Source organism: Pan paniscus, chromosome 9 (genome assembly GCF_029289425.2).
Source record: "Pan paniscus chromosome 9, NHGRI_mPanPan1-v2.0_pri, whole genome shotgun sequence".
NCBI lineage: Eukaryota > Metazoa > Chordata > Mammalia > Primates > Hominidae > Pan > Pan paniscus.
In genome coordinates this window covers 29,737,600-29,752,657 of record NC_073258.2, presented here as the reverse complement: position 1 = coordinate 29,752,657, position 15,058 = coordinate 29,737,600, and the positions used below count along the sequence as shown (strand labels likewise).

At 36.7% G+C, this 15,058-nt stretch overlaps 1 long non-coding RNA gene across 4 annotated transcripts in view; it reads right to left on the bottom strand.

Moving 5' to 3' along the window:
- The window catches only part of LOC103783633 (uncharacterized), a 173,931-nt gene that overhangs the window by 138,683 nt on the left and 20,190 nt on the right, over window positions 1–15,058 (bottom strand). For all 4 annotated transcript variants that reach the window (XR_010113338.1, XR_010113340.1, XR_010113337.1 and 1 more), the window contains exon 2: window positions 1,909–2,005. This is a non-coding gene — a long non-coding RNA (uncharacterized LOC103783633). The remainder of the gene's footprint in view (window positions 1–1,908; window positions 2,006–15,058) is intronic.

The window sequence follows — 15,058 nt, the reverse complement described above, 5'->3', positions numbered from 1 at the left end:
GTATACAACTTGATGTTTTGATATATGTATACATTGCGAAATAATGACCACATTCCCCATAATGAACACATCTATTACCTCTACAGTTACTATTTGTGTATGTGTATAGTGAGGAGATTTAAGATCTATCTTCTTAGCAGATTGCAAGTATACAATACAGTATTTTTAACTATTGTCCCTATGCTATACGGTCTTTTCATATAAATTCCAGAATCAGCTTTATATACCTACAAAAAGTCCTGTTGGGATTTTGATTTGAATTGAGTTGAATCTATGAATCAATTTGAGGAGAACTAAATCTTTACTATGTTGAGACTTCTAGTTGATGAACGCAGTACTTTCTTTAATGTGGGTAGTTTATTTTCTTATGGTTGGGTTATGAGAGTTTTTTTTGTGTTCCAGATACAAGTCCTTTATTGGATATGTGATTTGCAAATATTTTATCCCAGTCTGTAGCCTGTCTTTTCATTCTTATACAGTGTCTTTGATAGAGCAAAAGTTTTCATTTTGTTGAAATCCAATACATAAATCTTTTCTTTCATGATTGTGCTCTTGGTATCATGTCTAATAACTCTTCGTCTAACTCTGGGCCAGTTTTTCTCCTAAATTTTTTCCTTTAAATTTTTATAATTTTGTATTTTACATGTAAATCTTTTAGTTAATTCTTATGTAAGATTTGAAATTAAGATGAAGGTTCATTTTTTTGCACATGATTGTCTGGCTGTTCCAACACCATTTGTTGAATGGCTATCATTCCTTTATGAAATTGCTTTTGCAACTTTCTGAAAAATAACTAGAATATATTTGTGTGGGTCTGTTTCTGGCTTCTCTGTTCCATTGATCTATGTCTATCCTTTTGCCAATATCACACTGAATTGATTGCTACAGCTTTATATTAAATCTTAAAATCTGAGTGTGATTTCTCCAACTTTACTAGTCTGCTTCAAAATTGTTTTGGTTATTACAGTTCCCTTGACTTTCCATATAAATTTTAGAATCAGCTTGTCTGGATCTGTAAAAATACTCCTGAGGTTTGCTTGGAATTGCATTAAATCTATAGATCAATTTGGGCAGAGTTACATATTTTCTTTTCTTTCTTTTTTTTTTTTTTTGAGACTGAGTTTCGCTCTTGTTGTCCAGGCTGGAGTGAAATGGCACAGTCTCAGCTCACTGCAACCTCTGCCTCCCGGGTTCAAGTGATTCTCCTGCCTCAGCCTCCCTAGCTGGGATTACAGGCATGAGCCACCATGCCTAGCTAATTTTGTATTTTTAGTAGAGACAGGGTTTCTCTATGTTGGTCAGGGTGGTCTCGAACTCCCGAGCTCAGGTGATCCATCCGCCTCGGCCTCCCAAAGTGCTGGGATTAAAGGCATGAGCTACTGCGCCCAGCTGAGTTACATTTTTTCTATGTTAATTCTTTCAATCCATAAAACTGTGTATCTCTCCATTTATTTAAGTCTTTTTTGCTTTATTTCACTAAGTTTTTGTAATTTTCAGCATACAGACCCTGTTCATGCTTTGTTTCACTTATACCTATGTGTTTCATTTTTTGGAGCTAATGTAAATTTTTAAAAAATGTTTAGTTGCCAATTATTCATTGCTAGTATAAAGAAATACATTTGATTCTTGTGTGTTGAACCTTGTTCCCTGTAATCTCATTAAACTCACTTTTTAGTACTTGGAATTTGCTTATGAATTCCTTGAAATTTTTGGCATAGACAATCATATCATCTGAAAATATGCATGCCTTTTATTTAATTTCCTAACTTTATTAACTGGATAGGGCACCCAGTAAAATGTTTGTTGAATGATGGGAGTAGATATCTGTATTAGTCTGTTCTCATGCTGCTAATAAAAACATACCCAAGACTGGGTAATTTATAAAGGAAAGAAGTTTAATTGACTTACAGTTCCGCAGGGCTGAGGAGGCCTCAGGAAACTTACAATCATGGCACAAGGGGAAGCAAACACATCCTTCTTCATACAATGGCAGGAAGGAGAAGTGCTGAGCAAAAGGGAAAAAATCGCCATATAAAACCATCAGATCTCAGGAGAACTCACTCCCTATCACAAGAACAACATGAGGGTAAACACCTCCATGATTAAATTACCTCCCACTGGGTCCCTCCCATGACACATGGGGATTATGGGAACTACAATTCAAGGTGAGATTTAGGTGGGGACACAGAGACAAAAAGTATCAATATCCTTGCCTTATTCCTAAATTGAGGGAAAAAGCATTCAGTCTTTCACCATTAAGTATAATGTTAGCTTTTCTGTATGCCTTTTATTAGGTTGAGAAAGTTTTTATTTCTAGTTTGCAGAGAGTCTTTATCACGAATGAATGTTGAATTTTGTCAAATACTTTTCCTGCAACAATTGATATGATCATGTGATTTTTCTTCTTTAGACTGTTAATATGGTGTACTACAGTGAAAAATTTTCCAGTATTGAGCCAGTCTTATATTCCCCCTACAATCTCTACTTGGTCATGGTGTATTATTATTGTTTTTATATGTTTAAGAATTCAGCTGGTTAATATTTTACTGAAGATTTTTACATTTATGTTAATTAGGTATATTTGGTTGTGTTTAAAAGATTTTTTTTCTTACGCTGTGTTTTGCATCAGGGTAATGCTGGCCTCATAAATTGAGAGTGTTCTCATCTCTTCTTATTTCTGGAAGAGATTGTATGGAATTGGTATTAATTTTCCACAAATAATTGGTAGAATTTGCCAGTGCAACCATCTGAGCTAGAAGGTTGCTTTTTTGGAAACTTTTAACTGAAAGTTCAGTTTCACTAATATAATTTTAATTTAATTTCATCTAGGTTTTCAAATCTATGTCTATAGAGTTGTTCTTAGTATTCCTTCATTATCTGTTTAGTGTTTATGGGATCTGTAATGATACCCCCTCTTTCATTCTTGATATTAATAATTTATGGCTTATCTCTTTTTTTGGTCAGTTTTGCTAATGTCATTAATGTCAAAAAATCAGCTTTTGTTTTTATTTATTTTTTTCTATTGTTTTTCTGGTTTTAATTTAATTGCTCTCTGCTCTTGTCTTTGTTATATTCTTCCATCTGCTTGTTTGGGTTTATTTTAGTTTTATTTTTCTAGTTGTTTAAAGTGAAGGGTTTGAGGACTTTCTTCTTTTCTCAGGTAACCATTTAATGTTATCAATTTTTTTAATTTTTGCAAAAAACTTTGTGTGGTAGAAAAAATACTCAGACCTGTGAGTTAAGGGTGCAACAGATTTACATTTGTATGTAAGATAAGATATTTGCAACATAATGAACCCATCAACTTATTTGAGAGACGGGGATAAAATGATCCCAAATGTGAAAGCTCTAGACAGCCTAGTGCAGAATTAATCACAGAGTGATAATAGGCAAGAGTTTTCAGAAAGCAAAGAACAGCCAACACATTCTCTGTACAGGGTGGGAAGCTCTTCCGCAAGGCTCTAGACCTCTTCTACTAAAAGGCATCTGATGGCCCTGTGTACACTAGCATTCTTTAGTCCTACCTGCTCCGACTTTCATGTTTCTTCTACTAGGAAATACTGATAAAGATTGTCGGTGTGTTGATGGTATACTTTTTACAATATACTCATTTGTACCCAACGTGATTCACTCAATAAATGTTTTTTGTGGTTGCTATCATCTTTGTTTTTTAAAAAGTTATTATTTCTAATTATTATGGAAATATAGTAGTTGTACATACTCAATAAATAATAAATATTTATGATGTCCTTGAGGCCACTAAATAATTATTTTAAGTCCCGTATTTTAATGAATTTATAGTTCCCTTAGGTAGAAGCACAATATACACAAATGAGATCTATATTAATCTGTAATAGCTATCATTTAATTTAAATATACTATGCACCAGACGTTGTATATGCTGGGTGTGTTACATACATTTAATCTTTACCACCTTTTTGCAAGGCATAAATAATAGGGAGGATAGTTTCGTAGAAAGAAAGCCAACCAACCAGAAAAAGCCCAGGACCAGATTCACAGCCAAATTCTACCAGATGTATGAAGAAGAACTGGTACCATTACTACTGAAACTATTCCAAAAAATTGAGGAGGAGGGACTCCTCTCTAAGTGAAGTCAGTATCATCCTGATACCTAAACCTGGCAGAGACACAAATAAAAAGGAAAACTTCAGGCCAATATCCTTAATGGAAATAGATGCAAAAATCCTCAACAAAATACTGGCAAAGCAAACCCAGCAACACATCAAAAAGCTAATCCACCACAATCAAGTAGGCCTTATCTCTGGGATGCAAGGTTGGTTCAACATATGCAAATCAATAAATGTGATCCACTATATAAACAGAACTAAAAACAGAAACCACATGATCGTCTCAATAAATACAGAAAAGGCTTTCAATAAAATTCAACATCTCTTCATGTTAAAATCCCTCAACAAATTAAGCATTGGAGGAACATACATAAAAATAGTAAGAGTCAGCTATGAAAAATCCAAGCCAATATCATACTGAATAGGCAAAAGCTGGAAGCAAACCCCCTGAAAATTTGAACAAGACAAGGATGCCCTATCTCATCACTCCTATTCAACATAGTAGTGGAAGTCCTAACCAGAACAATCAGGCAACAGAAAGAAATAAAAGGAATCCAGGTCAGGCGCAGTGGCTCACAACTGTAATCCCAACACTTTGGGAGGCCGAGATGGGTGGATCACTTGAGGTCAGGAGCTCGAGACCAGCCTGACCAACATGGTGAAGAAACCCAATCCCTACTAAAAATTTACAAAATTAGCTGGGCCTGGTGGTACATGCCTGTAATCTCAGCTACTTGGGAGGCTGAGGCAGGAGAATCGCTTGTAGCTGGGAGGTGGGGGTTACAGTGAGCCGAGATTGCACCACTGCACTTCAGCCTGGGCAACAAGAGTGAAACTCTTTTAAAAAAAAAAGAAAGAAAGAAAGAAAGAAGGCATCCAAATAGAAAGAGAGGAAGTCAAACTATTTCTGTTTGCAGACAATATGATTCTATACCTAGAAAACCTCACAGTCTCTGCCCAAAAGCTCCTAGATCTGATAAACAACTTCAGCAAAGTTTCAGGATACAAAATCAATGTACAAAAATCAGTAGCATTCCTATACACCAAGAACATCTAAACTGAGAGCCAAATGAAGAATGCAGTTCCATTCACAACAGGCATAAAAAGAATAAACACCTAGGAATACAGCTAACCAGGGAGGTGAAAGATCTCTACAAGGAGAACTACAAAACACTGCTCAAAGAAATGAGAGCTTATACAAATAAATGGAAAAACATTCCATGCTTATGGATAGGAAGAATCAATATCATAAAAATGGCCATGCTGCCCGAAGCAATTTATAGATTCAATGCTATTCCTATAAACTACCAATGACATTCTTCACAGAATGAGAAAAACTATTCTAAAATCCATATGGAACCAAAAAGGAGCCCAAATAACCAAAGCAATCCTAAGCAAAAAGAACAAAACAACAAGCATCACACTACGTAACTTCAAATTATACTACAAGCCTACAGTAACCAAAATAGCATGGTACTGGTACAAAAACAGACATATAGACAAATGGAATGGAAGAGAGAGCCCATAAACTATGCCACACACCTAGAACTATCTGATCTTTGACAAAATCAACAAAAACAAGTAATGGGGAAAGGACTCCCTATTCAGTAAATGGTGCTGTGATAACTGGCTAGTCACATGCAGAAGTCTGAAATTAGACCCCTTCCTTACACCATACACAAAAACTCAAGATGGATTAAAGACTTAAATGTAAAACTCAAAACTATAAAAACCCTGGAAGATAACCTAGGCAACACCATTCTGGACATAGGAGCAGACGATTTCATGAAGAAAATGCCAAAAGCAATAACAATGAAAGCAAAAATTGACAAATGGAACCTAATTAAACTAAAAACTTTCTGCACAGCAAAAGAAACTATCAACAGAGTAAACAGACAACCTACAGAATGGGAGAAAATATTTACAAACTATGCATCTGACAATAAAGTCCAGAATCTATAAGGAACACAAACAAATTTACAAGCAAAAAACAACCCCACAAACAAAAAGCCCACAGAGTGGGCAAAGAACATGAATAGACACTTTTCAAAAGAAGACATAAATGCAGACAACAAGCACGTGAAAAAAGGCTCAACATCACTAATCATTAGAGAAATGCAATTCAAAACCACAGTGAGATACCATCTCACCCAGTCAGAATGGCTATGATTAAAAAGTCAAAAAATAACAGATGCTGACGAGGTTGTAAAGAAAAGGGAATGCTTATACACTGCCGGTGGGAATGTAAATTAGTTCAGCCATATGGAAAGCAGTTTGGCAATTTCTCAAAGAACTTAAAACAAAATTACCACTTGACCCAGCAAATCCCATTATTAATTATATACCTGAAGGAATGTAAATTGTTCTACCATAAAGACACATGCATGTATATGTTCATTGCGGCACTATTCACAATAGCAAAGACATGGAATAAACCTAAATGCCCAGCAATAGTAGAATGGATAAAGAAAATATGGTACATATATACCATGGAATACTATGTAGCCATAAAAAGAACAATATCTTGTCTTTTATAGTGTAATATGGATGGAGCTGGAGGCCTTTATCATAAGCAAACTAACACAAGAACAGAAAATCAAATAGCATGTTCTCACTTCTAAGTGGGAGCTAAACACTTGAGTACATATAGACACAAAAAAGGCAACAACAGACACTGGGGCCTACTTGAGGGTAGAGAGTGGGAATAGGGTAAGAATAAAAAACTACCTATTTGGTGCTATGCTTGATGACAAAATAATCTGCACACCAAATCCCTGTGACATGCAATTTACCTATATAACAAACCTGCACATGTACCCCTGAACCTAAAATAAAAGTGAAAAAAAAAAGAATATGAATTTTGGAGTCAGAAACCAAGTTTGAATCTCTGCTGTCTCACTAGCTGGATGACTTAGGCCAGTTGTGTAAACTCTCTAAACTTTAGGTTTTATAATTTTAAAATGTGGATAAAAGCTGTTGTGAAGATTAAAAGCAATGATATATGAAAAAGGTCTGGTAGGGTAGGGAAACTAGGGATTTTGAAGTCTATACAGGAATACTTCACTTCAAACTCAGCATCACCCATGTTAGCTATGAGATCTTCAGCCAGATACCTAACATCTTGAGTTTTAATACCTCATATATAAAACATCTGATTAGATAGATAGATAGATAGATAGATAGATAGATAGATAGATAGATAGATAGACAGACACAGACAGGTAAGTATGTAGACAGCTAGACAGATACATAGATAGATAAGTAGATAAATAGCTAGAGAAAGAGAAAGAGACAGATAGATCATCTTCCCCTTTACCTCAAAACCTCTTCTTTAGGAATCCCTTTCTCAATTACTGGCAACTCCATCCATCCACTGAGCTATTCAGATCAAACAACTTGGGATAATTTTTCACTCTTTCCCATGATTCATGATCAATCTGAGGGTTAATTCTATTAGTTCTATCTTCAACATCTATTCAGATTCTTTAACATACACTACTTCCTCTTCTATCATCATGGTCTGAGACACCTGTCTTATTACCATAATTTCCTAACTGATTTTCTTGTTTCCCTCTTTACCTTCCCACCCACCATTTTTATCCTGGCAGCAAAAATAACCCTTTCAACCTTAAATCAAATCAAATTCTTCAATGATTTCCCATCTCAGTCAGAGTAAAGGCTGGTCTTTACAATGACAGGTCCCTCCAAAGCTCTCCCAACACTGCCACTCAGCTGTCCAGCCACTCCCGTGATCTCTTATCCTACACTCTAACCTGCACTGCTCCACTCCAGGCCAACTGCCTGCGTCATCCTGGAAACTCCTGAATTTCTGTCTCACCTCAGAGACTTTACACTTCCTATTCCTCCCACCTGGAATATTCTTCACCCAAATAGCTTCAAGACTCTCAGCCTCACCTCCTTCAAGTCTTTGCTCAAGTTTCATCTTCACAGCGAGGCCTTCCCTGTCTACTCCATTTTAAAATCCAGTAGCCCACTCCATCCAGCACTCTCTATTCCCTTACTCTAACTTATTTTTCTCTATAGCATTGATCATGATCTAACACTATTATATTGTACTTACTTTTTTGTTTTTGTCTGTTTCCTCATTACATGCATGCACACACACACACACACACACACACACGCAAGAGTGGAAACTCTGAGAGCAAGTATTTTGGGCAGTTTTGTTCATTTTTGTATCCCAACACCTTAAATAGTATCAAGAACTTAGTATTATCTCTCTCTCACCCTTCCTTTTGTTCCTCTCTCCTCCCTTCCCCTCCTCTCCATTCCCTTTTCCTCCCCGCTCCTTTCTTTCTCTAAAATATATATGTGTACATATCATGGCAAAATTTATTTGTTCATGGAACCCTAGAGAAAGTGGTATACAAAGCAAATCTTAGTTTCCTTAGCTTGTTAGAAACAACCTCTTTCATTGGGAAAGAATGTACAATTTATGGTACATTTAACATGTATGTACTAGAACCTACTGTGCACAAGGTACTATTTTATTTAGGATAAATAAGAAATAATCTCTGTCCTCAATGCACTGTCCAGTTTAAGAAACAAATAGACACATATGAAAAAAAAGAAAGGTGCTCACAAAAACAATATTTTACTTAGTGAGAAGGCAATTATGAGAGGTTTAAAAATAGGTCTGATGTGGTTGAGACAAATCTGGCAATAACAATCAATTACAGAGAAGACTAATGGCACGGTGTGAGTTTGGTGCAGAAGTTTCCTCATTTGATCAACCTAGGGGGTTGCTCAAAATGATCCAAGTGTTCTTTTGACAATGAGTCATCCATAATTTCATGATTGCTTTTGCTGTGTTTGTGGTTATGAAATGATCCTCACACCACCATTCCTAATATTAGAAGATTCCGTTCTAACCAGTGCAAATTGTCAGGCAAGAGAGTGGGTGTTTATAGTATGGGTTAATTTGTTCTCCAGCAGGCCTGAGTTCCAGTGAACTCAGCATTTGCTGCATAAGAAACGCATACTAGAACCTTCCTTAATTTGCTGAATGGGAATAAACAAGAGGTGCTTGGGGGCACATTCAGGGGAGCTCAAAGAGCTAGAAAGGAGCAATGGGGAGAGTGAGTAGTAATAGCTAAAGTGTTCTTGTATTCTGAAAACGAAATTGCCCTTCTGAGTATGCATTTAGCAAACTGGCAGATTCATAACTCCAAGGTTCAGAGGGCTGAACATGCCAATAGCAACAGCAAAAAGAAGCCTTAACGACATTCCTTTAATTTCCAAACCTTATTTCATTAGTGGAAACTTTTGGAGCTCTGTTTCATGCCCTACAAGTCTAACTCTGTGTAAGGTTGAGGGTGGAAACTTTGAACACAAAGGGAACATCTAGGGGGAAACACACACACACGCACACACACACACACAATCTTAATGGAGTTCTTTGGAAAACAGCAGGAATAGCTGGTGCTTGGTTATTCCACCTGCAATATCCCATCTAACCCTCATGGCCTCCCTGAGAGGTATGTACTGCTCATTTTCCTCATTTTATGAAATAAAAAACTGAGGCTCAGAGAGATGAAGTGACATTCCCAAGAGGCAGAGCCAGGACTTGAATCCTGGTCTTCTTACTCCAGACATGTGACAATTCTACACTTGTCTTTTCCTTCTTGCTGTGCTGAAATTCTGAAAAACAGAGTTTGTAAAGCTCTAGTCTATAGCAGTGTTTCTCAACCTTAGTTCCACATTGGAATCACCTGGAGATACTTACAAACCCTCTGATGCCTGGGTCCCAGCACTAGAAATTCTAACTTAATTTGTCTGGAATACAATCTGGGAAATGTTTTTTGTTGTTGCTGTTGTTTGTTTTTTAAACAGAGTCTCACTCTGTCACCCAGGCTAAGTGCAGCAGCATGATCACAGCTCACTGCAGCCTCAACCTCCTGGGCTCAAGTGATTCTCCAGTGGGATTTTCTAAAGCCCCTCCCTGCCAGGTAATTCTAATATTTAGTCAAAATTGAGAACAACTATGAAGAAATTATTTTAAATGACAGATTCCGTGAGCCCCATCCCAGGTGTATTGAATTAGAGCCCCAGAGGCAAGTTGGCATAATTGTGTTATTTTATAATCCTCCCATGCCATTCTAGTAAGCAGCCAAGTTTGGGAACCACTCACTGGTCTACTCTATGACCTTCAGAGCTGCTCAAGGTGAGTAATTACTGAAGAACCAGTTATTAGTCCAACCTCTGTCCCTGTCCATGTTATCATGGGGAACTGAGTTATCTTCACAGCATCTGCGTTTCTTAATCTTAAAATGAGGCGATTGGTATTTGTCCTGTCAATCTCTTTGGAATGTTCAAGAGAAAAGGGACAAATATGAAAGTGTTTTAAAAGGTATTTTAACTTGTAAGGTATTATTATTATTATTATTATTGAACTGGTGTTCCTGATTTTTATCTCTAAAATTGCCTCCTGAATAGACCATGTCCATAGGAGAAGGGTTCTAGTCTTGGCTTCTGATTCACATTTTATCCTCTTTATAACTCACAAGAAGGTAGTCTATTGGCTGAGAAGAAAAGTAGCTGCAGATGCTCTTTCCCATCAGAGGAAAAAAATACACAGAGGAAGCCTGCCCCAGTGAGGGGAAATGGAAAGAGATGAGAATTGTATAACTTCAACCACAAGCATTTGTTGTCAAAGACACAAATTCAACCAAAGGACTGAAACATTAGCCAATATGCTTTCCCAGCACTCAAATTCAATTCAGAAATGAGACTTCCCATTACCAATATCATCCCATCCCATCGGGAGCATGCAGCTTCTTCATCTGGGTTTTCTGTGTCTAAATCTATAATGGAAATATTAGGAGTGACTTGGGAGTGGGGAGAAGCTACACGAAGAAATAGAGCACAATGCACAGATGCTTTCTCAGTTTAGATCCAACTCTTGACTTCTAATAGGTCACTACTGTTCAAATTTTTAGGAGGAAGACACAAAAGGACTGATGATTGTCGAGAAGGTTTAACCCTTTTAAGCCTGAAGAAGACTTTGAGAGACACTAATGCTTGGGGTCCACTCCCAGACATTCTGACTTAAATGTTCTCAGGTGACAGCATGTGGTTTTTTTAAAACCTTCCATGGAGATTCTAATGGTTCATCAGTGCTGAGATTACAAGGAGAGAAGGATGACAGAATAAAAAGGGCCATGCCTTTATCCCCAGGCCTTTACCTTCCCCTGGGGGTTCTTCTGTGGTCTAACCACCAATCCACCACCATTCTAACCTTAATGGAGTATCTAACCTTCTGTAAAGCTCCTGACCAAGTGTCTCAGGGATGGGAGTGACTCTGCCATAATTTTTTTTGAAGACTTGATTAAATTCTGAGGGAAAAGCAAGTTAAAATGAACAAGAAAATACAAGAAATTGATATAGTTATAAATACAGATTTTTGGCCAAAGTTTCTGTCACATACAGCACTTGCTAGCAGCCTATTCTCAAGAAAAATCCTGATGAAAACAATTACCCACTATGCCACCATTACCACGAGGGTGTTTCTAGCACGTAAACAGGTATTTCAGCACACATATACACATTCACATACAAACAACACTGGGTTATGTAAATATAGGTATGAGACAAGGTTTTTCCTCAAATTATCCCTCAGAAAAGAAAGAATTGTCATATATTCCAGTTCTTATAGCAGCTCCTGTATTACTGGGCTCTCTTATAATTGCTTTATCAACCATGTATTATTTAGGGCGAACATATTAACCAAATAAATGCTAGTTTTGGTGTCAAATTAGTAGAGGTTACCTGACAAAAAGTATTAAATGGAAGGCCAGTAAATTTAACTAAAATTCACAATTATTTCTGAAATTACAACCTCACAATTTTACTTGCTTTTTTTTTTAAAAAAAACCTTTTAAAGATCATTTATTATAACAATTATAAAAATACACTAGGATGAATTTTTTAATTCAGGTATTATACAAATGGATACTTATAACTAGAAATAAAATCTACTGTGGCAAATCATACACATTTAAAAACCGCTGTGACTCAAACCAGTGAGCCAGTAAGTGCTCCAGAAAATTATATGACTCCAAAGGTGGTGCTAATAAGGAGGAAAACACTGATGTCTTTCTCATAAAATTTGAGTGGAAAAAAGACATAAAATTTGAGTTAAAAGCCATATTTCTAAACATATTTTTCTATAATATGAAATCATGAATACCTATATTCATCTAAATTTATATATTACATATCAACTTTTTTAAATTTCATGGAGAAAATGGAGAAATCATTTATGATTAGGTATAAATAGAAGAAGGGTTGATTCTCACAGTATTTTTCAGAGCCTTAAATATACTTACATGCACTGTGGCTCCCTGAAGTAGAAAAGGGATATATATGGTATATTTCTCATTCTTATTTGATCCATTGAGACAAGAATCCTGCAGAACATATATTGGGAAATACTGCTCTGACCCAAAATGACCCGATCAACCTCAAAAATGCCTCTCACAGGTTCCCTTCCTTTGACATCCAAGCAGAATGCCTCTTTGTGTGGGTGCCATCCTACGGTCCACCACACTGAAACCCAAAAATCACACACTGAGCAATGGGAGGTCAAGTGGCACTTGCCATTTGCCAGGCACACGATAATGAGTAATAATATGAATTGTAATTACAATGAATTGCGCATCCCTGGGGCTGTGATACTGATAACAAAATGAATAACAATAACTGCCAATGATACTAATGAACACATGTGGAGTACATACTATGTGGTAGGCTCCTTACTAATTTCTTAACATTTAATTTTCCCTACAGTGATCCCCACAAGATTGGTAGTTACAACCATTTCATAACTAACTAAACTGGGAGTCACAGTCAAAATAATTTGCCCAAATCGCATAACTAGTAAGTGATCAATAGCAATTACTTAACCATCTATGACATTGCATTTCTCAATCTTTAATTCCTTGCAATTTATTCTCAAATTGTTTAGGAGCAAAAGTAGTCTACCTTCATATTGCAGAGTTATATTTTGAACTCAAAATGGTTGGCTTTTATACAGTAGCTCCAGCTGGTGGCAGACAGAAGGAAATAAAATGCATTAGTAAAAGGCCTACCTGATATTAACCCAGAACTTTGAAAGAAGTTCAACAATTGACTAGAAATGTTTTGTTTTCATATTTTTTAAAAGATACTTGTTCTATTGTATTTTTACAATACAATATCTATCTGTCAAGGTAGGGGGAAGTAACTACAATTTAGGAAAGATAAAATGTTTCAAAAATGTAAATGCCATAGACCAAAACACATAGTGAATTAGATTTTTCATAGGGGTATAGCACAGGTATCTTTAAACTCTGATGACGTAACTTGCTCCCTTTAAATATTTTTTTACTTGTGAAAAAAATGTAGATCATATTATATAATATAGAGCTGCTATGAGGATTATGTAAAATGATATGTGTAAAGAGCCTCGCATGAGACCCAGCATGTAGTGAACATTCAATTAATATTAGTTCCTTTTGCTTTTTCCTATGTAAAGATGGGCTTCACCTAACATTCTGATTCTACAAAAGTGGCTTAACCATTCTTTGGAGACAAAGATAGCAGCTTTTTGCAGACAGCTTAAAACCCTCAGAAACCCAGGGTGAACACCAACCAAAAATAAAATAAGTTAAAATAAGTTAAAGCCAGTGTGAAAATTGTAAACATAGACTGAGTTATTTTCTTTACAAAGCCTGTAGAAAATATGTTAAATGCGGAAATGAAAAAGAAGATGAGAAGCTGTCACAACTCAGACAACTTCTGTGGAGTCTCTGTCCCTCAATGTGTCCATCTTCCTTACAGGTACAAAAATAATGAAAACAAAGAATATAGTAAAGGGCTCAGAGCTCTTCCTCTCAACACTCATTATTCTGACATGAAAGCAGCTATTTGTAAAGTAATGCCTAGAATTCCCGTTGCTTTATAATTAGAATGAATAACATTCTGTTATCCTCCTTTTATTGAAAATCAAGGGGAAATCAAATTTTGAGCAGCAGCTATTAGGATGGAAATGCTTAATCTCCGAAGGATTTATAATATCGTCTCTTATTTCACAGTACTGGCAGCTGAAGGCAACCTATATCCAAATGAAAAGAAGACAAACAACATACATAATAATCGGATGAACTACCCAACAAAGAAAATGTTCTCACATTGGTTCATTTCTAATCATTTTCTTGAGGCTTTGAAATGGTCCTCAACTTACCAGAAACAGCAAGCCTTCCACATTTGGAACACGACAAGGTAAGCTAGACTATGTAGCTAGCTAACGAAGAATAGTTAAGTAAATGATACTGACAATAGCTTGCATTTGTAGAAATAAAGCACTTTCCTATCCCATTATCTCATTTGATCCTCAATAGCTGTGTGACATTGGCAAGGCACGTGTTTCTTATTATCTCCATTTTACTCCTGAGGAAACTGAGGCTCAGCAGGTTATACAGTAGATAGTAAAGCTAGAAGTAGGAATGAGAATAGGATGGGAAAGGGGAAATGTTGACTCTCTCAATGGGAAGGAAAGGATGGGCAACAATGATATCAGAATGCCAAGAGCTCTCCATGGGGACGGGGCAGTATATAATAAACGCAATTTTCTGGTCAGGTGTGGTGGCTCACGCCTGTAATCCCAGCACTCTGGGAGGCCGGGGCAGGTGGATCACTTGAGGTCAGGAGTTCCAGACCAGCCCGGCCAACATGGTGAAAACCCATCTTTACTAAAAATACAAAAAAATTAGCCAGGCATGGTGGCAGGCCCCCTGTAGTCCCAGCTACTTGGGAGACTGAGGCAGGAGAATTGCTTGAACCCAGGAGGCAGAGGTTGCAGTGAGCTGAAATCATGCCACTGCCACTCCAGCCTGGGCAACAGAGCAAGACTCCATCTCAAAAACAAATAAATAAATAAATGCAGTTTTTTAGCAGAGCAGGAGTAGATA